Genomic DNA, 15,231 nt, shown 5'->3' with positions numbered 1-15,231 from the left:
AATGCACTCCTTTTATCTGACTCGCATGAATCCAGAAACCACGTACGACAGCACAAACATTTCCATTCATATCATTCTTAATTGTTTCTTTGTTCTACCTCCAGCTCTCTCTCTCACACACACACACACACACAGTGCTCGTTTGTGACCTGTATCAGTGTAATTGATGCAATGACTGGAAATAAACAGGCAATTTAAGTGCTGGACACCTCACTGCTCTCACTCACCTTTAGATCCTCTTTGTCCCCTCTCTCAAACGCACGCACAAACGCACACAAACACAATGACATAGAGGACCGCCTCACAATCAAGCATGCAGTAATAAGGGACAAGGTCAACATGCTGGAGGGAAATAAAACATTGGAGTCGGAAATTAGAAAGGATATACAGAGTGACACAGGGCTCGCAAAATAACAGAGCAATCCAATAGATTATAACTCATGCCTGTTTATTAATAACAAATTTACAGCCCCACGAGAGAGAGCACCAGAGCGCATCATTCAAGACTAAACTGCTTATTTCTTTTCATTCTTTGATGCTGTGACCACTACAGCCCGCAGAAGAGGTGGAGCCCAGTGAGCACCTTCACCTCCCCGAACGTTTCCTCTAAAAATATTCCCGGTTTTAACGTGATGGGTCGCCCTGACCCGACCACTCGAGCGGACAGCGCTCCGAACCTTTACTCCCTGCAGCGAGCTCGGACCAAAAAAAAAGAGAGAAATAGCGGTCGCTGATCCGGCCGGCTTAATTTATTTTTTGACCGCTCCAAAGTCCCTCGTGCGGTTCAGCGCATGCATCTACACCCATATTAGCACTGATGGCTCAAAGAGCTACACGTCACAAATGTGTCCTTGCTTGTCTTGTTTTCCGCATATGCATGGACTGCCTTGATTTGAGTCCACATGGTCATTATTTGGGAACAGTCATGCTGCATAAATATTAAAAAGGTTGAAGCCAATCGTGTACACTGCGCAGTTCATAATAAACGAGGTCTAATAATTGAATACGTTTGCATGTTGACATGCCCTTAGGGCTGCCATACTGTCTGCACATCAACTTTAAGGAATATAGAGTCAAGCATAAAATGGTGGAGCAATGATGGAGCAATGCTCTAATCACCCTCGTCACACTTATTCAGGCGGCAATGTGAATGAAATAAAAAAAAACATCATTTGCACTATACAGAGTGAGCTCTCACGGGGGTCTGTAGTGTAGTTTCTAGGTCTATCATTGCATCTGGTGACTTTCTGGTGACTATTTCTGGGGAGAAAAAAACACTGTGTGTCTGTGAACACTCATCTCGTGACCTTTGACCCCAGCACTGCAGCTCAGCCAAATTTGTCAGTACTGATGACATTTGGGCTTGTTTCTAATAGTCCAAAAAATGTCTATTCCTAAGCACTTTTCCTTGACCTCTGTGGAAAACGTCATGGGGTCAAAAAAAGATGGTTGGGAAAATTCATGTGGAGTTAAGAAATTGAGGGAATTCAAACAGCTCTTATCATGGCGGCCACTTACAACTCAGTTAGGACCCTCCCAAAGCAAAAATGACTATTTGAATCAAGCCTCGCTCTACCTCTTAGGAAAATATTTCAAACCGCATGCCCTTGACTCTAACAGAGCAACACAGCCTTGACTTTATCCAAACATCACATTGACAGCATTCTGCAGAACTAAGTAACGATTCACCACTTCCCTTATAATAATTATGGCTCCAGCTCTTGTTTGTAAAGTGAGAGTACAGCTCTCTAACCTCCGATAAAGGTCAAAAATACTGTGCTGTCACAGTAGATTTAGGCATAATTCTGCTGCAGACTCCTTCTGTGCATGTCAACCTCAGTCTCTGTTGGACATTAATGCATTAATACAGCTAACACATAAAATAAAATACTATTGATCTGAAAAAATCTCCCCAAAAAACGGAACATGCATTAACTGATTGTTTTGGCCTTTCGGGGGCAGCAGAAACAAGTTGTGAACACAAGGTCATCGGGTGGACGCAGTAAGAGTGGGCTCTCACAATAACTACTTTTTGTTGAGTTGTTATTCCACCAAAGTTTTTTGCGATAAACAAAATATTGTTTTCCAACTATTTTATGCTACTCATTACATAATGACAATATAACAATATGACCACGTCCTTCCTCTTCCACGAAGATAAACCTCTCGCTCCTTTACTTCTTGAACATGCTCCTTCTCCCTTGAAAGATTTCACACCCTTTCTGGTGGGCATTATTATATTATATTATTATCATCGCAGCCCCCTGATAAAAACACACCGCACTCAAACCACAAAGCACACTGACGCACACTCATACGGAACATACGGAAACACAAACGCACCCACATATGCACACACTGCGTGGGCTCTCTGCAGCGCCTTTACCTCATTGGCCACAGCATTATACTTCATTAACTATAGAGCAGATTCAAGTGATTTGCTTCCTTTGTCTTCGTTTAGCCTCGGAAAAGCTGCGTGCCATAAACCTTCTCTGCAGGCTCAATGTCACAACATTTTACGTTTTCCTTGCAATTCGTTTTAATTATTATTACTATTCAGAGAGAGAGAGAGAGAGAGAGAGAGAGAGAACTGGAAGAGATCCATGGCCATATGACTGATTGGGACTCTGACAATAAAAATTGGAAAGAGACAAAGACAAAGGACTTCCAGAGGGGTCAAACACTGCGGTTGTGTTGGTGACGAAACAAAGAAAACACTTTCATAGAAAAGGTGTGATGTCATTTTCTAAAAAGCTCATAAATTATAAAAAGATATGTAATGTGTTTATATATTTAACAACTCTCTGCTGAAATATTAAGGACCTTAAGTATTAAAAATCACACTGCTTACAGCTGTTACATAAAGGGTCGCCATTTGTCTTTCTGCACAGAGGAAAGTTAAACAATTCAGGAGGCAGAGCGAGACCACAGAGCCATTTTAAACCTTCGGAGAAATTTCCAGTGCAATTGATCATCGCACTTCATTTCACAAGGCACAAAGCCTGAAGCGCAGAACGAGGACAGCTCAGTGGCAGGAGGAGGGAAGGGAATCGGAAACAGTAAACCTGTCCATCTGGGCCCCGTCTGCGTGGGCGGCGGTTATTGCCCCCTGACGGGGCTTCCACGCCGCCAGCGCCCGGCGTGTCGCTGTAAACTGACCCGGTGCGGGCGGCGCAACAGGCTCCGATTGCTTCTGTGTTCTGGTTTCTGAACGAAGTTATTGGTGAATTCGAAGCTTTACCATAGCGGATTGCATGCAAGCACTAAAAGGGGAGCAACAAACCCAAAGTGTCCTAAGAAAAATCGAGGAAAGATTTTACCCTTAAAAAAGGAAACAGGAAATTATTATATTAGGGAAACCTATGAGGTGCTGAGGGTGACGTTATAACATATATGACACATAATAATCATATGCATATGCTATTGAATGCAATGAGTCAAGCAGAATGCTTATTATTCATATTTCATCATTATTGTAGTTTTGAAACAGTTTTTTCAAACCAAATAATGTTTCCTTTCTTTTACTCTCATATTCTAACTTTGCTAGTTCTTGAAAACATTCAATAATAAATTATTATTATGAACAAATCGAAAACTTGAATAACTATTAAGAGTTTTGAAAAAAACGTACGTGCTGCTTCTGGACTGTGTGGTTCGGATCAGATGACCTGGACAGCAACCACACAACTGATCAAGCACTTAAAGCAGATTATCATTCAAGTGGTATTAAATCCTAATTAGTGCACAGAAGGATGTATCACCACCCACCTCATGAAACATGAACTAAAAACGGACTTGACTTTTATAGAAAATGTGTTCACGGAGGGGTCCAATGACTCATAGCACAAAGCTGGCTGAAGAATCTGGTTGGCCGGTTCTTTGAGTTTTTTTGGGGCGTGTTAACCAGTTGTTTGTGCATATGACAAAAGTGCTTTAATACAGCCTTTTGACTATATTTTTAAAAGGACACAGATATGATTACAGATAACTCGTTAATTCTGTGGCCCAGAGAGCATCCGAACACGTCACCGATTTACATAAATGTTCCCTTCACTATCCCACATTGCAATTTATCCACTTTTATTGCAGTATAGGGCATGTTTAGTGCCCTGCTAGTGAGCCTCTTGACTAAGCCTCCTGTCATGGTTTGTGAATAATTCATTTAAACATGATTGACCGGGGGATTGAATTAGAGGATTGATTGACCAGTGGGCTCGTAAAGAAGGTATCCCAATGAGCACTGAAACCCAAGTGTCACTTAAAAGGCTATTGGGCAACGTACTCGACCAGTGCAGACTGACAATGCATCACAACAGCATTCAATGGAAATATATGAAATAATTGTGCATGAGTAAAAGCTATGGCACATCTGTGTAGTGTGAATGGTCCCAATGTGGAAAGAACGTTTGTCACTTTGTTGAGGAGGTCTATAAATGATCAGCAAATCATGACAAATCTACTCAAAAAAGGTATTCGCAGTGCTCTCCAAGAAATCCAGAATATATGTATATTAAAACTATCACATTTCTAGTGAGAGAGACACAAAATGTGTTTGTTTTGACTGTTAGACAAATATCTCGGCTGTTATTGTAGTAATGATAGTAATTAGTGCCAGGATGCAGGAGGTTAACACCTTTAACTTGTGCTACCAACAAAATTCACACAGATATCAGGTTGGATAAAAGCGGTCTGTCAACGGTTCCAGGGTATTATCACTGCCGGTGTTTCTGTCTTTGTCTCAGACTCCCTCCGTCCGTTTCCTCCATCAGAGCAAAACAACAAATCCCTGTATCCCTGATCTTTCATTACCGCTTGTCTTGCTTTATCCCTTAAGGTTCAAGTCTGAGCCTGTGTTTTGTATTTCTTTTTTCGATTTTTTGCATTTCTGCGTTAAATGAAGTGCTGGACATGCCCTCCCTCTACAACAATACCGGATTACACATAGATATGTGAGTGTGTATGATTATATTGCGATAGGAGACACATCTTGATTCCTTTTTCTCTTTATGTATGCTACATGTAATCGTGTGTCTTGCAATTTCTTCTTTGCAACGACTGACCTCGTCACCGCCTGAAAATTGTTGTAAAATTCAGCCATCGCAGCCTCCACAAAACACTAATCAGATCTTGGATTTCCAGGGCTACTGTTCAGTCTACATCAACCAGAGAACCTGACCCAGATGTCATTTCCCATTTAGAGGGAAGGAATGAAAAAAGATTGCCATTGGGGAATTCTTGAAAAACAAGACAATTGTGGAAATTGTTACTGCTGCTCCTTTTTCATGCAGGATCCTCCTGTATTCAGCACCACTTAACAGTCACAGAGATCATCTGTAATCGTATGCAAGACTCTGCATACACTACTGTCTGTAGTGTATAGCTGAATTGTGTGTATACGTATATAAATCTTATATATACACACACACACACACACACACACACACACAGCGGTAGTATTGAATACGTCACCATTTTTATCAGTAAATATATTTCCAAAGGAGCATGAAAGTTTCACCAGATGTTGGTAACAACCCAAGAAATACATACAAAGAAACCAAAACAAAGAAGTTCAGAAATAAAGTTGTGTAATAATGTGAAATGACACAGGGAAAAAGTATTGAACACACTTACTGATATTCATTCAATACTTTGTACAAAAGCCTTTGTTGGTAATGACAGCTTCAAGCGACTCCTGTTTGGAGGAACTAGTCGCATGCTTTGATCTGGTGTGATTTTGGCCCATTCCTCCACACAAACAGTCTTCAAATCTTGAAGGTTCCGTGGGCCTCTTCTATGAATCGTGATCTTCAGTTCTTTCCATAGATTTCAGGTGATTGGCTGGGCCATTCTAGCAGCTTTATTTTCTTTCCTTGGCTCTGTGTTTGGGATCATTGTCTTGCTTAAATGTCCACCCTCGTTTCATCTTCATCATCCTGGTAGATGGCAGCAGATTTCTGTCAAGAATGTCTCTGTAAATTTGCCCATTTATCCTTCAACTATGTGAAGTTTGCCAGGACCATTTGCTGAAAAGCAGCCCCACACCACGATGTTTTCCACCTCCAAACTTCACTGTTGGTATGGTGTTTTTAGGGTGATGTGCAGTTTCTCCTCCAAACATGGCGTGTATTATGGCATCTCATCTGACCACACTACATTCTCACAGTTTTTCAGTGGCTTTTCCAAATGTTGGGCAGCAAACTTCAAACGAGCTTCAACATGCTTTCTTTCCAGCAATGGGGTCTTGCATGGTGAGCGTGCATACGGGCCATGGTGGTGGAGTCATTACATACCGTTTTCTTTGAGACAACAGTACCTGCTAATTGCAGGTCTTTTTGAAGCTCTCCACAAGTGGCCCTTGGCTCTTGGACAACTCTGATTATTCTTTTCACTCCTTTGTCAGAAATCTTGCGAGGAGCACCTGGTCGAAACAAATTTATGGTGAAATGATTGTCTTTCCACTTCCGTATTATGGCCCCAAAAGTGCTGGAACATTCAGAAGCTTAGAAATGCACCTCCAACCAAGGCCATCATTGGGTTTTGCAACAATTAGGTTGCAATGGTCTTGAGACAGCTCTTTGCTTTTACCCATCATGGGATGTATTTTCTGTGACACCTTGGCAATGAGACCTTTTTGTAGGCCATCAGTTGGGACTGAACCAGCTGATATTAATTTGCACTGATGAGGGTCTGGATTGCTTTTTAATTACTGATATTTTTCAGCTGTTGTCTTGGCTGTCCAGACCTTTTTGCACCTCCCTTTCTTCATGTGTTCAATACCTTTTCGCTGTGTCATTTCACATTATTACACATAACTTTATTTCTGAACTTCTTTGTATGTATGTATTACTTGGGTTGTTACCAACATCCGGTGAAAATTTCAATGTCAATAGCTCCTTTGGAAATATATTTACTGAAAAAAATGGTGACGTGTTCAATACTTATTTCACCCGCTGTATAGATATACAAAGACACACACACACACACACACAGGGGAGAGCGGAATAGCACACGCTGTTTGTATAATAAAAGGTCCTGTTGCATATTGCAGAGTCATTTGAGGAGGTGTCTTTTTGCGTTCAAAAGCAGAGCCCCGGCTCTCTTTTATAATAGAAGAAAAAGGGGAGGAAAAAAACCCACACAAGCAACAAAGCAGAGCTTAATTATTGCTACAGTAAAAACCACAAAGAAAGTAAACCCACTAGCCTTTTGGAGGCAATGAACACAGATATCTTCATCATAATATGTGAACGCATAGGGAATGGATTTCCATAGGTTGATTTGTCTTCATCCAAAACACAAAAAAAACAAATCAATCTAAATTTAAAATTCTGACTATAAAATAACAAAAGTGTTTCAGTTTTAATCAATTGGTCTCTGTGCGCCGCTGCTTTCAATTGTTGATTTTTCTGGCAACTACCTGCGTGGCCTGTGCCTCGAGTCTGTCCCTATGGATTCATTTACAGGCCTTTTGTCAATGTACGTTTGCATGTTTTAATGGGCACAGGGCTCTTTGAGCACCGGGGGCTGCAGCGTGTTTGCTGCGGGCATTAGAGCCACCCTTAAAAGAAGGCAACAATAGGAGATCCGTAGTTAAAGCTGGCCTGAGTGAGTCACGTTCATATGCGTTTTTTTTCTCAAGTCAGTTGGCAAATATCTGTACTTGTCTTGGCATTCCCACTGTACCCTACTGGCTGCATGTTGTCACTCAGGGAAACAGAAAGATGGATAGAGAACGACAGGAGGTGGGTCAAGGGAGGACCAAAGCCCTGAGGCTTTCTTTCTCTATTGTTTCTCATTTGTCTCTCTGATGATAACAAAAAACATGGCAGAGCCGAAAGAAGAGAGGGTGACATGAGAGAGAGAAAGAAAGAAAGAAAGAAGGCTAAAGGGAAAGAGGGAGGGAGTCTAATGTGAAAAGGAAACATGACAGCGCATTTTTCATGTTAATGGCAAAATTACCACAACATCTTAATGCATTAGTCCACATGAGCGCACCCTCGGGTTTAACACGACACCAACCACACGCAACAATGTGTTATTTCATGCATACTCTGCATGGGAACAAAAATCCATCAATATGAATGAGGAAAGGGGTTGTGATTGATTCCACATTTGGCGTCGCACTTTGGCGAAGAACACAGGTTTGAGTCAATCATGTAGTAAGAGTCCAAACACAAGCACCTTACTGTACAAATACTAGTAAAGAGGCAGCAAAATGACAAGTCCATTTAAAAAAAGCTCTTTCTTCTTGTATGAAGCATGACGGCTTTTACCCCTCCATCCAGCTGCACTTACTAACCAAGCAACACGCTTTACAAATCCTGTTGTCAGGGCTACTCTCCGACTTCCGTCATAGAGCATTTTAGCTACTCACTAAAAATGTCAGCAACATGTATGGGTTGAACATCCTCTGCGTAAACACTTACATTGGATTTGGCATAAAGTATCTTGTCTTTGCTGCGCTGCAGCACATTTACAGATTAATAGGACCAGGCACGGCACATGCAGATACAATCTGCTCGTATTCCCCGTCATTGGAAACTTGACTATTTAACACATTTGTCCCACAACTGAGCCGCATTCAGCCGCTTTAGAGTCATTTGGACAGTTCTCATGTCAGATACAGCTCTATTACTGACAAACTGAACTGAGCACGCATGCTTTGGCCATTCATAGGACACTGATTTCTGTGATTTACAGTGTACAATGGGGGGTTTAACAGATCGCTAAATCACTGGAGGACACATTCTGTGGCTGGATTTAAACGCTTTAGTGTCTACAAATGTCAATACTGCTGGGCCTCAGAAAGCCGCCTCTGTGTCTCATTTTAGATCGAGATTTTTTAGATTAAGCAAAGACAACATTCTGAATCTTGGTTTCTTTTTACTCTTACTTTTGTAAATGAAGTATTAATTGTCAGCATGTTCTTACTTTAGGTTGCAGGCCGTTTCTCGCCGTGTTGCTTAAGAGTTTTTAGATTAATACACCACGAGTAATATTTCAGTAAAGGTGCACATTGAACGCAAGAATAGCCATAGCTATCCTTGGCCAAAGTAAAGATTGCAAGATGGCATTCTTTGTAGTTTGGTTTTTTTTTAGCTGACGACTTAATTTACACTGCATGAACCCAGTGGTAGAGGAGAGGTGCCCCCCCTATGAGACCAGGAATTACACCATGCCTCATTAAATGAAACTTTGTTTTCAAGACTGCATGAGACTAAATTGTCAAGGAGATATTGCTGTTATACTCAGATAATCCCTATTTTCACATACACAAGTTGTGTTCTAGGGTTTTTTGAAGCAGTTAGGTTGATTTTGTTTGAAAAATATTGCTGTGGGTTCATCTAGGGGTTTTTTTTTTATTATTAAAAAGGCCTCAAGAATACATTGAGAAAATTAAGTCCAGACGGCAGAATAATATATTTCCAATGGGAGAAGCAGAATGTTTGATTTAACACATCAAGGTTATATCCCCTGCATCAATGTACTCAGAGCCGGTTGAAGCACAAATTAAAATTGAACGAGGGCGATCTCTCAAGGTGTCACTGTAATATATGAAGCGAGAAGTATTGCCACAACAGGCTCTTTTGAGACAGAAGTATTGGGATTTTATTCCATCTCAGTTCGCTCTTAGAATCCGCTTCAAGCTACTGATGTCTGGTCCTGCAACTCTTGTTATTCCACATTCAACTCAGCGAGTGTAGAATAACACTTTTTTAAAGTAAAGTCACATACTCAACAACATCAACGCAATGACAATGACCCCACACCCTCCTGCAGCTTCCATCAGCGCAGGGCTTTTATTTGCCGATGAACTGGTCATTCTGCGTGCACAGCGGAAGTTAAGCTACTCAGTCACTTGCAGCCTTAAGCCGTCCGTTTGGAAAAGACTGACACGTCAACACGTTTTTGTTCTTTGTCTTCCGTAAAAAAGAGCCAGACATTCAAAATACATCTTTTTTTTTTTTTTTACCTCAAACCACAGTAAATGGTTCTATCAGCACCACAGCTGATGTAATAGGGGGGAAGATGTGCAATGCACAGACAGCAAGACTGAAGCACAGCGGGGGGGAGGGAGGGGGGGGGAGCAGTTCCATTCGGCTCATGTCAATCTCTCGTCTTTGCACCTGCACTGGTTTAGATTCAATATTAGGATGTGAACCCCATAGACCTTACATATTTATCAAAAGCCTGCGATCTGATTGGTTGGATCCATAGGCGTGTCTGTGTGCGGTGGGACTGGCTGTTAGAGCAACAGCGGTGGTTATCATCCCACCAGATGAACCCAAGCACCCCTCCATGCTACAAATGTGTCTATTAACAAAATCCAGCGTCAATTTATTCATTTGAGCTATTTATATGATCTGGTTCCATTCATTCAATCTATAAATTATCTTACCTAAAACATCTCCATTGAAACCTGATGTTAGCTGAGCCAAAAACGATGACCCATCTGGTTTCGACGGCAGATGAATGCAGGCTCTGCTTATAGAGATTTGATTGGAGATACCAAACCAGTTACAAAGCGGCCATAGAGGACGCTGCTGTTCCTAATCAGTTATGACACAAATGTTTTTGGGTTTGAAAACTGCTTGACATGCTTTGGTATTTACTGCTCTTCACAATGACACCGTAATGAACTAATACCTTGTTTACGAACATCTGATTCAAATAAAGATAGACAGTGTTTTTTCTCCTCTCAATTGTGCGTGTCAGAGAGTAAGAGTGTAAAGTGCATCAACACTAATGGACACCACGCATTCTGTATTAGGTGCTTTAGTTCATTATGTTTTTTTCTTGGTTGCAGCCTTTCAGATGCTTCCATTTGCTTCTTGGAATCAACATGTAAAGGGACAAGCTTGAGTGCTTCTTGAAGCCAGTCACAGAGGGCAGATTGTTTTGGAGTTATTGTACAAAACTCTTTTCCTTTTCTTATTGCTGCATAACCTTCTAACAACATCAAGGACCACATACTGTTCAAAGTATTAAGGCCTTGCTGGCGGTAAATATTGATTCATTAGTATATCGTATTTCCTACTCATTTCCAATCAGCATTACAACAATCAAGAGCCATTAGGGAACAATCAGGCATGTTTAATGTCCATTTGTATTTAATTTGCCAAGGATGGATATTGGGTCAGAGTGCACGTGCCGATACCACCGTTCCCGCTCTGCCAAATAAATAGTACTCATAAAACTCATGCGTCTGCTGCACAGGATGGCAGGAAGTTTACAATAAATGTCTGGATAAATCTACGAAAGACGGTATTGCCAACTATTTGGAAATGAAATACACTAATGGCTGCCGAAAAAAGTCCCACAAAGGATTTGATGTAATACCTCTATTTATGTGTAAATTACATTAATAGGAGCTGGTCATCATAATGGAAGACTTTGCAGCCTGAAAACGAAGAAGAAAAAAAAAGATGAATGTGAAGGGTGAGCTCAGACTGGGCTATGGAGATGCTTCATTAGCTGCTAGCAGAGAGACACAACTAGCCACAAACTGCCCCTTTTTCTTGTCTCTCAGCCAGATGAGTAACGCTGCTCCAATCAACCTCCGTTTTGTCAGCAGAGGTTCAACGGGCTGTTTGCCCTGCAAAATGTAAATCTAATCATTTTGTGGTTTTGGCCAAAGATTGAGGCTGTCCTGTTCAGCCAGGCCCTATGGCAAGGGTACCAACACCACCCCACTGGCTCCAGAAAGCCATGCCAAGCCGTCCCTTCCCTTCATGTCTTTCTTACCCGCCCAGTGCTTGCAGTATAGAAAAGAGGAGGGGGACTTTTTTTCCTGGTAGTAGCTTAAGAAAAGCTTTCATTAAAAACAACAAAACAAAATGCAGGTAAACTATGACCAACTCCATTTGAAGATTTTTTTTGTAGAAATTAGATCTCTAAAAGAGACTAAGAAACTACCACTTACTCTTTTGGCTTAATTATCCCACATCATTTTAGAGCCCTCCAATTTCCCCCTGCTATGCGAGTGTAAATTATCTTCCGATGTGTTCCATAGATAAATGTGGGTGTGCTCTACTTCATGACACACGCACATTTTATTTTGGTACTAATTAGCTGTCTCATGCATCTCCGTAATCAGTTTTACCAATATGGCAACAACACTGTGGAGTTTTCTTGTGGATTGACTTTACTAAATCAATCTGAACCCATTTCCAGGTCCTGTTTTAATCCCACTTGTCAGTCCAACTCCAATCTGCTACGACATGTTTCCACCTACCGACCACCAGAAACACTGCAAACCATAAATTTATCAGCAATAATGGCTACAATGGGCAGCATGAAGGCTGTCATTCCCATAATGACTGGGCTGTCATGACCGGCTTTATAATAGCTGGGCTGTTCTGTTTAATAGACAGGAAGTTTGCCTACTCAAAGTGCGAGCAAAAAGTAGAGTAGTTAAGGCCATGTAGCTCAGCTGAGCCGACACTGCATCATCAATCTGTGATCCCAGTGATATTTTAATCTGCATAATGTTCGGTTTGAATTTTTCATGCAGCATGTTCTTGCTCGTTTTAAATTATTTCTACGTGGATAAAACATGTTAACAAATCTAATCTACCAAAGTTTGGGACAAAGGGGATTTGGACATCGAACAAACGTTTACAACGTGAATAGGTCAAAAATGTGTAAGTGATGTCTCCTTGCATTTGCAGCCAATTGAAATAATGATTATGACTAATGATTTGAAACCGGCTGATCACCGGCAGCAGCAGCAGCAGCTCGAGGCTCTGATCTGCTACAGGTTGCCAAACAAGGGGCGCTTGCAGGTTGGGCTGGTCATTATCGAAAGTAAGCTCCTTGACCGAGTGCAATAATGAATGGGCCGTCTACATTATCCTCCTTATTACATAGCTACTTAAAAAAGGCATTAATCAACCGACACAATATACTGATTTGAAAGGTTTGCTGTAATGCAATGAAGAAATCAACAAGGCAGCTCAGTGGCGGGGGCCATAGAGCATCTTGGAACTGGCATGCATGGCAACATTAACACATGCGGTAACCCGCTGCACAGAAAAAAACGAATAACCCACCGTGGGACCTTTGCAGTACAGATACCTTGTGCCTGCTGATTTTTCAAAACCAATGACTAGAAAGCCAATAATCCTTTAATAGCCTTGGAAGAAAATTCCTCATCGGGTCATCTCATATTACAATTAAATGTCTTGCATATTTGTTGATGTGGGATGAAGCCATGCAACACACTGCAGCATCACTATCTGAGATTTTTAAAGAACACATTTTCCTTCTCAATTTCAATACCTACGCGCGTATCAGCCAATATCAATAAATCCAACCCGGGGCAAATATTGCCAGCAGAGTTTTTTGTCCATCAACAATTTCTGGAGGCAAGGATCAATTTTTTTTGTGATGAACATAGCTTACCAGACAGTACCGATCCAGCAAGATGGATGTATTGGTTAGCGAGTGACACGTCATAAACAATATGATACCGTGAAAAGGGTTCGTTGACTAGACTCATGTACCCGCCGAATCCTCATACAGCATTTCAAGTCGTACCAGAATATCAGTATCACAGCAACTCAAACCAGCATCCCAGTGCAACTCCAGGGATTTATTTTTCCTTTTAAAAAAAAAAAAAGGTACGATTAGTCATAAAAGTGAGCAACGTTATTAGCAAGGCCATTCACCACGTCTGCTTTCATTACTGCCAGAAGCAGGACTCAGTGCCAATGAGTCAGAGGGTAGTCCATCCAAGAATATCTCTTCCAACTTCCACAAGATGAATTCCTCTGGAGATGCCATCTGTTTGTCTATCGCCCTGTACCATGTGCCCAGGTTGGCCCAAGTAATGCAGCAGGCATGTCTCAAGCCTGTGCAGCTCTTTATTTCGACGAGTCCTCGTCAACGTGATTTGTTACGCCTCTCTGAAGTGCCCCTCTGCGGGCTTTGGTCAGAGGTTTCACACGCAATGTCGACCCCGATCCGGATTTTGAGCGCACAGCATGTGTTCATGTGTTGCATCGGAAATGCAGTTGTGTCAACGTCTTTTACCCAAATGCTGTCACGATCGGATTTTCTCAGAGGTGTTGAAAGGGCTATTGTTGCTTGACTTTTTGCACTGTGCCGAAAAATGGGATGTTTTCTGTTATTTACCATGGATCATAATGTTTGTTATTCACATGTTTAGATATACTGCACGATGTGTTGATTCCAGCGTGCCCTGCTATTACACCCAACTGTTTTACCAACTTAATGACAATTTAATGGGGATTCATAGTGGGAGGTTCTGCTGCAGGAGTAATAAATGCAGTCAGTCAGATAAGTCAATGGGAACCCAGCAGTGGGGGTGGGGTGCGGTTGCGTTTAGGTTATTCAGAAGTCACCAACTTCTTCATTCAAAATAGTACGCGGTGTATTTTTTGAGCAATTATTTCATTAATGCATTTGCTTTAATAGTTCTCCACCCAATTGTCACTAAAATGCAGACATTGATCCATTCAAATTACAAGAGAAACGGCATTACGTTTTATGGCATCAATATGCAGTTTCGTTTTTTTCTAACATGGCCATCACCATCTAACCCCCTAAAGCTTTTATATTGTGTTTTCTCTCCTTTTGTTAATACTATACCCAGCCCGGGCCTTTGAACCACAATCCACATCTGATATTATGTGGCGTGCTGCTCACTCAAACAGGAGTCCTCAATCAAGTGGTTTGGCATTTGCAAAAAGGCGATTGTGTCATTTCACATTCAGACCTTATTATTTCTTCAAGTGAGCCTCAAACGTCAGACTAGAATACCTGTTGGGGCTATAACGCACAATGGAACACTGATGGGGTGATTTTACCCCCCACCCCCCACCCTCCATGGCCAGATCCCATGATGAACAGCATTTTGGCAGTCCGTGCACATCATCAATCAAGGCTCACCTACCGGATTTCTCTCGGTTCTTTGATGCAATGTCCCTCGCATTTGGCCGCCTCCTTTAGTGTGTGTGTGTGAGCGCGGGGATGGGGTGGGTGGAGGGAGGGGGGGGGGGGGATGTTTCTATCACCCGCACGGGTCCTCCGGTGTCCTCCAGAAGCAGGTGTGACCACAATCTCGCCTTGTTGTATTCCCTTATGTTGTCGCGAATGCTCCGGTTGACCAGTGACCGGATAGCCTGTGCGATCATGTGCTGCCAGCTCCCCCCTCTCTCTCTCTCTCTCTCTCTCTCTCTCCCCCTCTCTCTCTCTCGTCTCTGTCTC

The 15,231-nt window shown here is 41.9% G+C and overlaps 1 protein-coding gene across 1 annotated transcript in view; it reads right to left on the bottom strand.

Annotated features, from left to right (window-relative positions):
- The window catches only part of flrt1a (fibronectin leucine rich transmembrane protein 1a), a 33,742-nt gene extending 18,743 nt beyond the window's left edge, over positions 1-14,999 (bottom strand). The window contains exon 1 of the mRNA XM_037468237.2: positions 14,918-14,999. The gene's annotated coding sequence lies outside the window, so the exon portion shown is untranslated. The remainder of the gene's footprint in view (positions 1-14,917) is intronic.
- Positions 15,000-15,231: the final 232 nt, after the last annotated feature.

This window comes from Pungitius pungitius, chromosome 16 (genome assembly GCF_949316345.1).
Source record: "Pungitius pungitius chromosome 16, fPunPun2.1, whole genome shotgun sequence".
Classification (NCBI taxonomy): Eukaryota; Metazoa; Chordata; class Actinopteri; order Perciformes; family Gasterosteidae; genus Pungitius; species Pungitius pungitius.
Note: the sequence above shows the minus strand (reverse complement) of the source record. Positions and strands in the feature narration are given on the sequence as shown.